General features: G+C 44.1%; 1 protein-coding gene across 12 annotated transcripts in view; it reads left to right on the top strand.

Moving 5' to 3' along the window:
- Positions 1-2,350: 2,350 nt before the first annotated feature.
- Ralgps1 (Ral GEF with PH domain and SH3 binding motif 1) overlaps positions 2,351-16,212 on the top strand; it is a 258,635-nt gene continuing 244,773 nt past the window's right edge. For 4 of the 12 annotated variants that reach the window (XM_048813023.1, XM_015497570.2, XM_015497567.2 and 1 more), the window contains exon 1: positions 15,975-16,210. The gene's annotated coding sequence lies outside the window, so the exon portion shown is untranslated. Of the gene's footprint in view, positions 2,367-2,537; positions 2,609-15,973; positions 16,211-16,212 lie in introns of those variants that run through there. The other 8 variants (XM_015497573.2, XM_015497572.2, XM_048813024.1 and 5 more) reach the window with 5 other exon arrangements.

Raw genomic sequence — 16,212 nt, 5'->3', positions numbered from 1 at the left:
ACCCCAGTTTGACTCTTAGGGCTTAGACATGTTGTGAGGCAGTGGCTCCTGATAGTGTGCCTATTCCCATGGGCTCGAAAAGTAGCCCAACCTTCCCTCCCACAGGATTAGAGGAATATCCAAGAGGATGTGATCCTGGTGGTGGGAGCACCCATGGGAGCAGATAGACCGAGTCAGAGCACATATATAGATCTTCCTGGGCTGCATTCCTGGCAAAGGCCATTGGCCTTCCATTTGTCCTGAAGTCAGACTTATCCTCACTTTCGTTTCTTCCAGTTGCAATTCAGGTGTTGACTCTGCCCTGCAGGCTTCGGGGATGTTCATGATGCCCTTTCAAATGTTAAAGTACCAGCCCCTGTCCAATTTTGCCTGCTGGTCTTCATCTCTATTTCCTGGACCATTTCCTTGAATGCTTCTCAGACCTCAGGGACATATTTGAACATCTGTTGTGATGTTTGGGTTTTTGCAGTAGGTCTAGTTTGCATGCCTTTTGTCAGCAGAGAGGGCTCAAAACATCAGAACACACACGTGCACACATGCAGTGACAGAAGAGGCCACTGTGAGGGAAGAGATTAGACAGCGCGTTGACCTGGGGTGTATATGGAAGCCCCGTGGTGTGCTTGCTCTGCCGTGCTTATCAAGGTGTATGATAAAGCTCTTCCTCCCCCTTGCTTGGTTCAGAGTACCAATGATGTAAAGGGGGGAGATCTGTGTGTGTCACAGGGGGTTGTAATGTGGACTCCCCCAGGACCACCTTCCAGAATCTGAGAGAACAGAGTGCCTGCTGTCCACTCAGGGCAGGTGAATTGGTTCCCAGACCCTTGTCTCTGAAACAGCTTGCTCACTGGGGCTCCTTTTATTCTGCCTCAGCCCTAAGGATAGCCTAACTTGGCTATTGTGGTGATGTCTGGGGTGGGGTCTGGAAGGCTGCAGAGTAGTGACATTACCCCAGGAGAAGCTGTTCAGATAGTGTCATTGGATGTGCTGCTGTGACAGCCTTGCTTTGCAGGACAGATGAGCCCACCTCAGCCTTGCTGTGAGGCAGTGAGGCCCTAGCACTTCTCCCTTGTGGGTTCTGCCCTGGGGACATTTTGTCCTTGATGGGCTCTCCTGGGCCCCACTGTGAACACATGGCCAAAGCTTCCCATGAATCCTGTGGGCATATTCAGATACTATGTGTGCACAGGCACACACGCGCAATTCTTTTAAATGAACAGATAAAAAGGTAATTTTGAACTGTCCCCTTCTCCCAGAGTGTCGGATATGGAACGGAGAGATCTGCGCCCTTCCATAATGGTGGGAAGAGACCTCACAGGGACCTGCCGATGCTGGGATTCTTACACTGGTCTACATCCATCATCTGCAGTTTCTGCTTATGGAAACTGCTGCTTCCCAAGGGACTTGGAAATTTGACAGCTTTTGATGATACAAAGTCCTTGTCCTGAATCCCAAATCTGCTTCTCTGGTGCTTCCGCCCTTGGCCACATTATGTTTAAACATTCTGTGACAACATTCCCATCTCTGTCTAACCCTCTCTCTGGGTTGCTCCAGGCTACATGTGACTGGGCTATTGTCTTTTCTTTATAGAGTCTAGGCCAAAAGGACATATTTCTTCTTTACATCACCCACACCTTCTCCATTTCGGGGTTTTAATCAATATGACTCTGGGACTTGTTTCTGGTAGTTTTGTTGGAACTGAAGTGGTAGAGCCCAATACTTGGAGGAACACTTCTTTGGCAACCTGATCTTTTCTGTGACTGTTTAACCAGCCTGTCACTGCCAGACAGTCTATTCACCACACACCTGGGTCCCTTGAGCTATCTTTGGGGATTTTCTAAATGATTTTTCTTTTCTTTCATCTTCAGCTCCTTCTCTCTTTCCCCTTACTTCTCTAAATATCTGTGTGAAAATTGAAAGTCAGCCATTGCCTTGACTTTGGGAGATCTGGGCTCTGAGCCTGGACTCCAGCATCTGACTTTCTAGAGCCTCCTCCTTCCCCTTTGATGGCTGATTCTTCTTACTCTCCGTGGTGCCTTGGCTGGCCCTGTCTTGCCTGTGCTGTCTCTGCACAGGAAGGCTCTCAAGCCAGTGGCTGGTTTTATTCACTTTCTCTTTGCCCTTTCATCACACGGCCTCTCCATTCCTCCTTGCCTGCTGCACCCCCTGATCAGGCAGGTGGTGAAATAGGAATGCTGTTACGTTTCAGTAACTGAACTACCAGTTCCCTTCTAATTCCTCCACTGCATTTCCCCCTGTCCCCAGAATGGGCTTCCTGCTACCAAGTTCTGTTGAAAGGCCCCACTTCCGACTGTGGTCAGGGGTGCCCAGCTGCAGGCCCTGTGACACTGGGGACTTCCACATTGGAGGTAAGGCCTGTGCCTCTTGCCCATGATTGCACTTAAAAACAGCTCCCAGCGATGTGTCAGGGACTGTCTGGATGCAATTGTCCAACCTGCATGGAAAGGGTTGGTGGTCCCCTTGCAGGAGGCTCTATGTGGATTGGTCAGCCACATAGAGCTTGCTATATTCTTTCCCAGGGTCCTAAGATGGCTGGCTACACCCTCAGGTCCTGGAGGGCAGAATCCTGGTGGAGCCCGGGACACATCCTGTAAGTAGAGGCTCAGTCTTACTCTACTATTGTTTTACTACAATAGTAAATTGTAGAAAAATGAAACAATGAGCATACTAGTTTAAAAAAAATGGACATGAAGAATTAATTGATATTTTTGTTTATAGCTCAGTATCTGGGGCTACTTTTGAGGTCCCTTGAGAACCCGTATCCTGCTGGAGGGAGGAGGGACCAGAAGTGACCTAGTCTAAGAAGCCCAGCTAGGTGAAGCAGGACCATGAAGCAAAATTCAGGTGACTTATTTAAGTAGGAAATTGTAGAAAAATGAAACAATGAGCATACTAGTCTAAAAAAAATGGACATGAAGACTAATTGACATTTTTGTTTATAGCAAAGATTTTTGATGAGACTAAAACTCTAAGGGAAAAAATAGATCTCACTATATACAATGTAAAATGTTTAGTAAAAGAAGACAACAAAGCCATAAAAAATGGAAAACTGCAAGTTGAGAAATAAAAACACTGTGTAATATGTAGAACAAGAATTTTTAACATTAATAAGAAAAAATGAATAATCCAATTTAAGAAGGGGAGAGAGCATAAACAATCCACAAAAGAAATACTTAGGGCTAATAAATACATAGTTAAGATATTTTACCTCACTAAAAAGCAGTTAAAGTGATAATGAGAGACCATTTTTCTACAGTGCCCAGTGTTGTTGATGTTGGGGGAAGTGGGACATTCTTACCCTACTGTTGGAAAAGAGAGCCAGATGTTGAGGTATGCTGTATTTTAGTGTAGGCTAAGAAATTTGGGTTTCACTTTGTGGCCATGGGGAGGCAGTAGAACTCAAATCACGTTTAAAAGGCTTTTCATAGAGAACATTGTTGCAGAGAGGGAGGTTTATATCAAGGAAGGTCAGCAAGCTGGGAATCCAGGGTGCATTGCCTTGGGACTTTGCTAGATCTGGGGCCAGCCCTCAGGCTCCTAGACTTGGAAAGCCATCTGTGGCACCCAGGGAAAGTAAACTCCCAGTCACCAAGACGTAGCATTAGTATGTTATGCTAAATTTTATTATGAAATATAAGTGATTGCTAAAATGTAACATGTTTAACTCATTAATTTTAAGCTAGTAGTACTACCAGTGATGACCGACTCTTATTAAACATCTAATAGGTGCTAGACAATATCCTAAGTACTTTTCATTCATTACTTCCTGGAATCCTCAAAAGGATTCTGTGAGGTGTTGCTGTGGTTTACATGTTGAATGTTCCCCAAGCCTGTGTGAAAGGCTTGGTGCCAGGGTGGTGGGATGGGGAGATGGAGCCTAGCGGGAGGTCCTTAGAACATTGGGGTGTGCCCTCAAAAGGGACTGGAGATATGACTGTTTTGCTCCTACATGTGTTCCTGCTGTGGTGTATCTACCTCACCAGAGGTCAAACCACTTGGACTTCTACCTCCAAAACTATGAGCTAAATAAACTTCTCTTTATAAAGTTAACAGCCTAAATATTTTTTCCCTTCTTTTTTTTTTTTTTTTCTGAGCTATATCCCCAGCCCTCAAATAGTTTTTTTGTAGCTACACAAAGCTGAGCAATACTGAGGTACTACTACCTCCCTCTGTTTTATAGGAAACAGACTCCAGAGATGAAATAAATTGATCAAAGTCATACCACTTCAGAGTGATGTGAGATGGAGTGTGACTTCAGAGCTTGCCATACTTTACATAGTGAATGTCAATTATGCAAACTTGTGCACGGGGGACACAGTGGTGAGCAAAGGTGACACAGTCCAGGCCCGCGGGAAGCTTAGAGTTCAGCAGTGGAGAAACGGCCATCACATGGTGACATAGTCTATAATCCTAACACAGTGAAGAAAAGGTAAAAGGGAGCTATGAGAACTTATGGCAGTGAAACCTGACCTCAGGGTGGTGGGAAGCGCTGGAGGAAGTGACACTTGAGAGAAGCCTGTGTTAACTAGGTAAGCAAGGAGTAGGGATGAATAGCAATTCAGGCAGAAGCATGAGCATGTGCAAAGGTCCCAAGGCTGGAGGATTCTCAGCATGTATGGACAGCTGAAAAAGGCCAAGGTGTCTGAAGCCTTGGCCTAAGATGGGGCATGTAGAAGGCACAGTCCTGCTCTTAAGCTCTGCATTTCCAGTAAGGTCCTCAGTGACCAAGCAACCTGCCTTCAAGTGAATGTAATAGATCTATCCCTTCTTTAGACTGTTAACCTTTTCTTTTACAGTCAAGTTTTCTTGGGCTGAGAATCAACCTGTCTTTAAGGTATCCTTACGTATCTTAGTTCTGATTTCCTCCACTTGGATTTAAAGTTGAAGTTTCAGAGGATCGTCTCATCTCCCTTGGAGTCAGTGTTTCCAGAAGGTGCCTCATTGATAATATGGGGCTTTGTGCCATGCGGGCACTGAGACGCAGAAAGGAGATCTTTATTGTCTCTGACCCTGCACAGCTCACAGACTTATGTGGAACTGAGATAAAATAATAACTGCTAGGTGCTTACCTGGATGTATGGCTTTGTCAGAACTCATCAAACTGAATATTTAAAATGGGCACGTTTTATTTTATGTGAAATATACCCTAATATGGTTGATCTCAGGAGAAAAACAGGCCAATATGCAAAACACAGAGATAGGTGTTTAATACATTTTCCCTAATATTAACCTGGGTCCTCCTCCAAACTTCCAGATTCTGATTATTCCAAAGACTACCTTTTTTTTCTCCCCATCCCAAGGGACAGTTATTTACACTCATAGTTTAGTGGTTCTTTCTTCTCAGACCTCTAATATATATTTAACTCATTTCCTAAGTTAAATTCTCTCTGCCTAAACGAGTAGTGTGGTTTCTGTCTTCTGGCCTGGACTCTGACTGGTTTCTCAAAGCTGGGATTCTGGAGGATCTGATCATGTTCCTGATCCTGAGTACAGTGCTGACCCACTTCCAATGGGAAATGGTAGACTGGGAACCCCCAGCCTGCAGCTGCATTGCTATTGGTTAAATGCTCATTCCAAGTTAGTTTTGATGAAATATCTATTAAAGCACTGTCTTAGGAGACCACATGGCCACTGGCTTGACCATTGAGGTAGGAATAATCACTTCAGGGACTGAGACGGCGATGGCTTTTCCTGATTGTGTGAAGCACTTACAGAAAGAAATTGCTGACCCCTCAAGCCATGGTCAGAGAATAAAGAGCTTTTATGAATCCCTTCTTTCTTGAGGTGTAGAGTGTTCAAAGCAAAATCAAGTTTTATTTGGGAATCGCATGACGTTGCACAGGGGAATACCTGTGCCATAATCAACCATGGGCTTATCAAAGAGGTGAGGCGAGGGGCTGGAGTTATAGCTCAGTGGCAGAGCGCTTGCCTCACACTTATGAGATACTGGGTTCGATCCTTAGCACCACATAAAAATAAATAAGTGAAATAAATACAGATTAAAAAAAAAGAGGTGAGGCGAGGGCAGGTTTATAAAGGCAAAAATGAGGATGGTAACAATCTCTGGCCACAGTGGTTAACAACAAGGGTGACGTCAAGGGTCGTACAGTTGCTGGGCTGATGTCCTTGCAGAGTACTTTTTGTATACAGTTGTGGTGGCCTCTGTGCCAAGCTTGTGGTTCTGGCAGAGCCTTTGTGAGTTACAAATGATCATGCACAAGAACCCCTCTTTCCTAGCCTCCTGGCTTTATTTATTAATTTTTTGTTAAGGTCAACATAAGTGACTCCATTTTGATTTTGACCACTTTCACAGGGGTTAACCTCAGTGAAAATCAGACCCAAATTTAATTTTGGGTTTGCAGAATTGTTAGTTGAGTTCCAAGACTTGCTATGTTTCTCATGAAAACAGGGCACTGATTCAGAAAAAAATGGAACCCAGAATCCTTGAGGGAGCATCAAAGTAGGTTCAGAAATCTGAGAATCTTGAACCCTGAAGAGTCTCTGATCCTTCCTTCCCTTCCATGGAAGGAAGAAGCTTGCCCTTCCATGTCTGAAGGGAAAAGCATTTCCTTGTTGAAGATTAGCAATAATATCACCTGGGACAGTTCCCTTTTAAGAGGATGACTATTCTCTTCGAGACCCACTCCAACCACCACTTAATCATTCCCCAAATTAATCATCTCTAGAATTGCATCTAGAGTCAGGCTTCAGCATACTTCAGAATACAAAGCATGGTCTGGAGGGAAGTGGTTTATATTGTAAGACGATTCCCAGATTTTGTAATTTGTATCAAAAAGCCTGGGGAATATGTTTGGCAATGGTGAGACCCAGGAAGACAGAATGCCACACTGGACAGGACTGAATGAATCTACTGATTTACCAGTAAGTCTGGATATATTGAGTTGGCTCATGCAGCTAGAAGGGGCACTGTGTACTTGGTGGTTTGACTAAAACATGGGTTTAGTGAAGATAATGGGATCTCAGAATGGCCACCGTGGGCAGGCAGCAAGGACAAAGTGGTAATCAGAATGTTGTGACTGATATGGAATTTGGAAGTAGTTAATTGATCATGGTATTCCTCAGCATGAAATAAGCAGGCTGCTAAAAAACATTGCCTGACTCACTATAATAGGAACAATTTCTGGTGCCCAGAAATTCAACTTGAGTCTCCACAATGGAAAGTCACAGCTTTTGGGGGGCATGCTGGAGGTGGAACTCAGGTCTTTGCACATGCTAAACAGTGCTCTGCCTATCATAGATGTACCCCCCAAAGCTATAACTTTTCACCCAGTTCCAGACCCAAGCCAGTTCATAGCCCTTAACCTCCACGGTGGAGGAGAGGTCAGGTTTCCTCAAGAAAGGGTTCTGCTGCATTGGCACAAGACATTACTGTAAGTCTCCTCTGCCAGCCTTCTTCAAGGGACTTGCTTCAGAATTTGCTGAAGTAAGTGGTTGTGCATTTTTTGAGAACTCTTAGATACTGGCTCCATCTTCCTATGTTTGTGCTGCTATAATGAAATGCTATATACCTGGTTGGTTTATAAACAACCAAAATTTATTTATTACAGTTCTGGAGGTTAGGAAGGCCAAGGTGCTGGCACTGGTGCTGGTGAAGTCCCGGCTTCCTCATTCAGCCATCTTCTCACTGTAGCCCCACAAATGGAAGGACCAAGGAATCTCTCAGGGGTCTCTCATATAAGGGTACTGATTCCTTTTATGTGTGATCTGTCCTTATGACTTTATTACCTTCCACAGATGGCCCAATCCCCAAATGCCATCACCTTGGGGGTTAGGATTTCCACATATGAATTGGGGCGACATGAACATTTGGTCCATTGAAGACTCTAAATAGATGCTGGTTCCTGGAGATATAAAATACCATTGTGGCCCACCAAGGGCCTAGGGTGAGAAGGTGGGGAAAAAAATGGAATTTTGGCCAAAGTCTTTCTCACTTGGGCCCAGTAGCTTCATAGACCTACTTTATTGCCATTTCCCTAGCTTTCCTCAAATGGGCTCTCTAACTTGTAGGGAGAAGATTTTATGATAGGCAGATCCAAGGGGAAGCCCCTGGAATTCCTCTTCCTTACTGGTTACTCAACCAAAAGAAATACTTTGTCCTGGGGGAAATGCAGAAGAGAGTGCCCAGAAAGATTTGAAGTTTACCAGGGTGGTGATTCCTATCTCATCCCTACTTAATTTTCCTGCTGGCCTGTGCAGAAGGCACAGTCTTGAAGAATATCTGTGGATTGGATATACTGTGGTCTATTTCTACTCACAAGGCTGCTGACACCATATGTGGGATTTATTATTGATGGTTATTAACAATTCTTTAACTCTGGGTAAACCAATGAGGTATCCAACAGTTTGGTTCAGTTCTGATACTACCTACCTGGAGTTAGACTAGACCCTGCAGGTCAAGGGCTCAGTCCCACAAGACTACACCCCTTCAGATGCCTCTTGTACTTTTTGTCAACCAGCTATAAACCAGGTGTTCCCAAGACCCCCTTCTCATGTTTGATAATTTTCTGGAATATAAGGTGGCACTTTGCTTACTATCACTGTTTTTTTTTTTTAGATATTTATTTTTTTTAGTTGGACACAATACCTTATTCCATTCATTTATTTTTATGTGGTGCTGAGGATCAAACCCAGGGCCCTGCGCATGCTAGGCGAGCGCTCTACCTACTGAGCCACAATTCCAGCCCCATTTTTTAAAAATTTAATTAATGCTACAATCAAGAACAGCCCCATGTGAGATATGCATAGGGGAAGGGGTAAACAGTTGCCCTGTGGCCTCTGGGCTCAGCACTCTTCTGATACCGCGATGTATTCGGCCTGGACACTCTCTGAACCCCATAGTTTATGGGATTTTTCTTTTTTTTTTTTCTTCTTTTTTTTATTGGTTGTTCAAAACATTACAAAGCTCTTGACATATCATATTTCATACATTTGATTCAAGTGGGTTTTCAACTCCCAATTTTACCCCAAATACAGATTGCAGAATCACGTGGGTTACACATCCACATTTTTACATAATGCCCTATTAGTAACTGTTGTATTCTGCTACCTTTCCTATCCTCTACTATCTCCCCTCCCTTCCCCTCCCATCTTCTCTCTCTACCCCATCTACTGTAATTCATTTCTCTCCTTGTTTATTTTCCCATTCCCCTCACAACCTCTTATATGTAATTTTGTATAACCATGCGGGTCTCCCTCCATTACCATGCAATTTCCCTTTTCTCTCCCTTTCCCTCCCACCTCATGTATCTGTTTAATGTTAATCTTTTCTTTATGGGATTTTTCTTGAGGTGTCCTTATGTAAGAACATTGCCCATGGTTGACCGAACTCCATCTCTAGCCTCTCTCCCCTCCCTGGAGGTTTGGTGTTGGCTTAGAGTTCCAGGTCTCTAAACAACACATGGTTGTTTCCTCTGGTAAACATCCCCCTTGCTGAAGCTATCTAGGGGCCTATCAAGATCCAACTCCATGGCTTAAACCCAGGCCTGGCTTAAAGGGGTATAATCTGAACAATAAATGGCGCTCCTCTCACCCCTGTCACTTGGGAAATGACAAGGATTTTAAGAGCTCTGTACCAGGATTCAGGGATGAAGATCATATATATGTACTTTTAAAAATTTTATCACAGAATGGTTACTCCAATTGCAACTACCGTTCCAGGTCTGGAATCTCTACTGAGGAAAATCAACACAGTCCTTGACATCTGGTATGAAGACACGGATTTAGAAAAACAATCTTTTTTTCCCTCTGCAAAACTGCAGGGGCCACCAGAAGTAATTTGCTTTAACCTAACACAGTGGTGGACCATATATCTTTTTGGTCTTGTCTTGGGCTTTCTCAGATCCTTTTGTCTGTCTAATAATCTCATCCCTAGAGATCTTGACTGTCTTGAAATTGCATATAGCATCACACTGGTCCACTCTGTTGACAAATCATGTGCACTGGTGTTAGGCATACTAGATAAAATAAGGCCAAGGCTAATGCCTAGCTGATGATTAGTAAGGTTATAATGAGCCATTTTAATTAATTAATTTATTTATTTATATTGTGCTGGGGATTGAACCCAGGGCCTTGTGCATATGAGGCAAGCACTCTACCAACTGAGCTGTATCTCCAGCCATATAATGAGTCATTTTTAGATTCAGTTTATTACTTAGCCAAAGAAGAGTAGCCAAAGATGCTGCCCCAACCCCATGATCCTTCTCTCACATACCAGTAACAACCATATCAAAACAAAAGAGGCCGAAGACTGCAGTGAGACCCCCTATTTCTAAGAAGGTAATGCTAGATTGCAGCTAAGCAGTTTGTAGGACAGACTTGGTAATTCTTTTTTTTTTTTTAAAGAGAGAGAGAGAGTAGAGAGAGAGAGAGAGAGAGAGAAAACTTTAGTATTTATTTTTGTTTTTAGTTTTTGGCGGACACAACATCTTTGTTTGTATGTGGTGCTGAGGATCGAACCCGGGCCACACGCATGCCAGGCAAGCGCGCTACCGCTTAAGCCACATCCCCAGCCCCAGACTTGGTAATTCTGTTCTGGGGGGTTGACCTAGAAATACTCATACCTCATCAGAGCCTGGTAGGTGATCAGTTGTCTTGTGACAACTCTCAGGGGAGAGAGAGAGAGGTGAGTGGGAGATGGTCTCAAGGCAGCTCCACAAACCTCTCATCGTCTTGTGCTCCAGGAGGATTACAAGGCATTCTTCCAAGCCTCAGAGAAGCTGCCACTCAAGTGTTTGCTGCACGGATGCTGTGGATGCATGCAGGTCACCAAGGTGCCCTGGAGGAGCCATTCCTCTACAGATTGTTTAGCAGGAAGTAGCCCTGGGCATGGTGGTGCACACCTGTAACCTCAGCTGCTTGGGAGGCTGAGGCAGGAGGATCACAAGTTGAAGCTAGCCTCATCAATTTAGCAAGATCTTGCCTCTAGGGGAAAAAAAATGGTCTGGGGACATGGCTCAGTGGGTAAGTACCCCTGGGTTCAATCCCCTGTACCAACACCCACCCCCTTCAAAAACAGGAAGTAGCAAGTACTTCACATGCCTTACAAATATGCACCAGTTAGGGAGTTGCAGACCTTGTGATTCAGGACCCCACCACCTCATTGAAGTTTCTGAGGGTCTAGAGGTCTTGGAGAATGTTGGGATTTCCTTCCAATGTGAAATAGAAATGTTTCAACTTACACAGCTTATCATTAAAAAGGAATACAATGCTTGGTGAGCCCTTATATATTTGGGAGGCATTGTATATTATATTCAAGAGGGCCCCCTGACCCACTGACCAGGGAACCTGTGGAATGGTGGTTTTGAATGGGACCTAAAGCAAGAGGGTCTGAAGGTACTCTGCCACTTGGGCCTTTTGACCTAGCAGATTCTATGACATTCTGAATGCATGTGGCTAATGGAGACTTTGTGCTCTATGGAGACTTTGCTGAGCCCCAGTAGAAGAATCATAATACAGACCTTTGCAAAGCCATACCTTCTGTAGATGTTTCTCCTTTGGGGAGACAGCTCGTATCTTACTGCTGAGCCCTTGTTGAAACTGAATATTTAGGTCTGGGGTTGTGGCTCAGCGGTAGAGTGCTCGCCTAGCACATGCAAGGCGCTGGGTTCGATCCTCAGCATCACATAAAAAAATAAATAAAATAAAGGCATGTGTCCAACAACAACTAAAGAAATATTAAAAAAAAAAGAAACTGAATATTTAACACTGAACCCATTGAATGACCATGTGACTGAGCTGCTCATCACAAACTGAGTATTATCTGATCCATGAAGCCATAAGGTTGGGCATGGGCAGTAGCAATCCATCATCAAATGGAAATGGTATAATATGAAGAATGAGCTCAAGAATGTCCAGAGGTTCAGATGCTTGAATAATTGACTCAAATGCCCATAACACTCCTGTTGTATTGCCTCCTCTACTATAATCCAAATTTAGGTCCAGAATTGAACTGCTAAAAAGTTATAGCTCCATTCAAGAGTGTCTCTGAAAGATGATATAAAGAGAAATCTTCCCAGTGGGCTAAACATATGATTGTCCACTTTGTGTAGACTAAGAGATGGCCAGAGTGCAGATACACATAGATTCACTGGCAGTGGTTAGTGGTTTGGCTGGATGTCATGAGTTTGGGAAGAAAAGAATTAGAAGATGGTTGGTCATAGGTGGGCTTTGGGAAGAGATATGTAAATGTACTTCTCATTATGATCACAGGATGTGAAGATACTTATATTGGTTATCTATTGCTATGTTCCAAACTCCCCCAAACTTACTGGTTTAAAACAACTGCTATTTCATTTTCTTTGACTCTGTGGATCAGCAATTTGGGTTTGTCTCAGCTGATTGGTCCTTTTTTGGACTTTCCTGGAGTCAGTCACCTAGCTGCAGTCATCCAGTGGTTAATCTAGGGCTAGATGATCCATGGTGGTCTCATGTCTGGCAGCTGATGCCATGTGTCTCTCGCAGGTTGGTTTGGGCCTCTTCACAAGGAATTAGAAGAATTCCATGAGGGCAAATGCAGAGCTGTAGGGCTTCTTAAGGACTGGGCTCAGACATCCCATACTGTTACCTCCACTGCATTGTGCTCATCAAGTAAGACACAAGGCCAGCCTGAACTGCAGGGCTGTGAGACAGATTCCACCTATTGGTGGGAGGAGCAGTTATTCCTAGTTTCCTATTTCTTTCTTCCTTTTTTTTTTTTTTTGGAGGCAGGGTGGGGGACTAGTGATTTAACCCAGGGGTGCTTAACCACTGAGCTACATCCCCCGTCTTTTTAAATTTTATTTTTATTTTTGAGATAGGGTCTCACAAAGTTGCTTAGGGCCTTGCTAAGTTGCTGAGGCTGGCTTTGAACTTGTGATTCTCCTGGTTCAGCCTCTCACCCCGCAAGGATTATAGGCATGCACCATCACACCTGGCAAGTTTCCCATTTTTTCTCGTGCTTCCAGAACCAGACTCAGCATCTCCTCTCAGAGGTACCAGCACTAGCCAGGAAGTGCCCCTTCTCAAAGGCCTGAGTCCTACTTGACTGGAAACTTAAACTAATAAGTTCTCACAGCCTAGCATCTTTCCTTTATGCCTTTGGCCCTAGGAAAATGTTTCCTTCAGTTATTGCACATTTTCACAGGTAATAAGGTCCCTATGACACATGTGAAATCGTATCATAGCATTTGGTGGTAGATTCTGTGACAAGGATCCTCTGTTACCTCCTGTAACAAGGATCATCTTTATGTCCATCTCTGATTGACTAAAGATGGATATTGTAGAGGCTGGGGTATGATTCACTGATACAGCATGTGCTTAGCATGTGTGAGGCCCCAGGTTAAATCCTTAGCACCAACAAAGAAACAAAAAGCATATGTACATTGCCAAGCTTACGGCATAATTAACATTTTCTTTCAAAGTCATCAAATGATTTTACCTGTTGCACTGTATTATCTGGAACAGTTAATATTATTTCCCCTTTCTACTTTCCCATATATTGTAGGATTCAGAAGCTTGGGAACTACATTTCCCAGCAACCCTTTGCTGGAAGGGTTATTAGTGAAAAATACAGTTGTTTATCACTATTTGCAGTAATTTTGTCATATAAAATTTGTGAATGCTAATTGAGAAAATACTAAACTATTGCTCTTAGAGGAAATATAGAAGTTGAGTTCCTATGAGCCTCTGATCATAACATTTTTATCAACCAGTCAACATTACTGTATGATCTTATTTTATCTAAGTTTTAATAAGATAACTTACTAAATACATGTTGTTGATTTACTAACATCAAACTTAACTGATAGCACTGTGTGTAATATGCACCCAAATGGAGTTTTATCTAACATGTATTTTCTCAGTAAGGCACATCACAGCTTGCTTGTGCCTAGGAACCCTAAACAGCATTTCAGCACTATGCCTGGGGACTACTTTACACAGTGAATCACCAAAAAAAAAAAAAAAAAAACGCAAAAATCAGTACTGAATTGGAAAAATGTACTTGTTTATAGTATGAGAGCTGAAACAAAAAGGCAGAATGTCACTTTATTCGATCTCAGCTAGAAATCTGCACTTTGACTCAAATTTTTCATCTTCTATACATGACCATGGAACATGGAAGTGTTGTAATTATTTATTTTGGGGTTACAAATGAATTCTTCTAAGTAGGCTAATTCACAGATATGGATTTGGAATCTGTGATTAGTGAGAATCACCTGTATGTCCATTTCAGGGTGTTTACTTCTACCATCTGCCAGGTAGAGGAAGGATTTATGATACAGAATTTCTAGTTCACTGAGAATTAGGCACTCTTTTTTGCCACCCCAATCCCTGAGGCCCTGACTACCGTGTTAAATCTCAAATCTCAAGATTTCTTACTTACTTAGTCTTATATTCCAGCTTCCTTGATCCAACATGCTGAAAATCCAATCCCAGCATATTCTCTTGTCTTGAGCTAGTACACTTTGGGTAATTCTCGAATGTTTTCCCCTCATTGGCCCAGGATATCCTCCATCAGGTTATTCTGGAATTTAGCCCTGGCTACCATCTACGCTGCTAGGAGAACAGGTGAGGGCTTCCTGAGGGAAGGAGCTTCTGTAGCAACTTCCAGCACACTGATAGCTCATAATAGATGCCATTTAGTGAGCATGTATTGCAAACTTTGTGCTAAACATCTTTGCTTCCCCAAAGTCACACAGGTAAATATAATAGCTAATGTTTTCTGAGTTCCTGTTAGGTGCCAGGCCTTCTTCCATATATCATTTCGTTTCATCCTCTCAACAACTTGTCTGAAAAGGGTGCTATCTTCATTACATTCATTTTCTCAACAAAGAAATGGAGGCACAGAAAGGTTGAGTACCTTGCCCACTGATGGCAGAACCAGGGTTTGATCCCTGGCAATGTGTCTCTCCAACTTTTGCACTGAACTCCCACCTTGAATATTTCTGAATACAGAGGCTCTGAGCAGAACCATTGCCTATTTAGCCTCTAGTTCTCTTTGAGTAAAAGAGTTAAGAATATTCTTTGATGATCACTGTTAATACAATAGCAGAAATTTCCCTCAAAGATACTTCCAAGACTTAGAAATGGTTTAATTTCTATTGACTCTATTTTTCTTGCTTTTTTTCCCCCCTTCTATAAGCTTTGGGAAACACAGTAACCAAATCTTTCTATATGCTTTCTGTTTGTTACTGCAAAATTAATTTGAAATCGTGAAAATGATGTTCTATTTGTCTACGCGTCCAAGAAGCATTCGGAGTAGGAAAGAGTATTCTACGTCCTTTCTGTGGGGGCACAGAACGATTTTGCTGTGGTCCTGGACTCCCAGGTCTTCACAGACCTGGCTTTTACTGTCTTTGTAACTTATTATTTCTGTAACTTTGAGCAAATGACAACCTCTGTGCTCACCTACCTCATCGTACCTGGCACAGACTAAAGATCTGGTGCAGGAGGCAGGATCCAGGCTCATCCCCAGGTGTGCCCTTGAGTGGTCTTGGGCAAGACCCTTCACCAGGTTGGGTCTAACTTCGTCCAATTGTGAAATAATTGGTCTGGACCTGAGAATCTCCGAGGTGTCTTGTGGCTCAGACGTTCTGTGCTCGGTGCCTACCTCAGTCTTAAAGAATGGGCACGAAACATGTTTTTGTCGAAAATGATAAATCTTAGGTAGGGATTTAAGGGGGAAATTGGTGAGGCCTGGAAGGATGTGTGGGACATGAGATGCACGGCTATTTCTAGGGAGAGAATGGGCGTGGCGGGGCACCGAGCCCGTGACGAGGGCAGCGGAGCATCCCTGCAGGCTGAGCTGGCGTCTACCAGCGCGCAAAGGCCCAGGCAGGAGAGGATCGCAGCTGCAGCGGCTGCGCACTGAAGCGACCAGCCGGTCAATTTGCGTGTCTCCGCCCCTGCGACGAGCTGGTTGGGGGGTGCTGGTCTGGCGCTGCGTGCCGATTGGCTGTGTTGCCCGCCGCTCAAGCCCGGGAGCGGACGGTTCCTACTGCGGCTGGGCACCGGCTTGGCTCTCGCGTCGGCCCGCGCTCCAGCTGCGCCCGGCCCGGCCCCGGCCCGGCTCAGCCCGGCCCCAGCCTCCGAGCGAAAGCGCCGCTGCCGCTGGGCCGCTCCCAGGGCCATGAGGAGGCGGCGGCAACCACTGCGGCCCGAGTCAAGGTGACCGGCCGGGACTGCGGCGGCGGCGGT

Source organism: Marmota marmota, unplaced genomic scaffold (genome assembly GCF_001458135.2).
Source record: "Marmota marmota marmota unplaced genomic scaffold, marMar, whole genome shotgun sequence".
Taxonomy (NCBI): domain Eukaryota; kingdom Metazoa; phylum Chordata; class Mammalia; order Rodentia; family Sciuridae; genus Marmota; species Marmota marmota.
The sequence above is the reverse complement of the archived record's forward strand: the minus strand, read 5'-3'. Positions and strand labels throughout refer to the sequence as shown.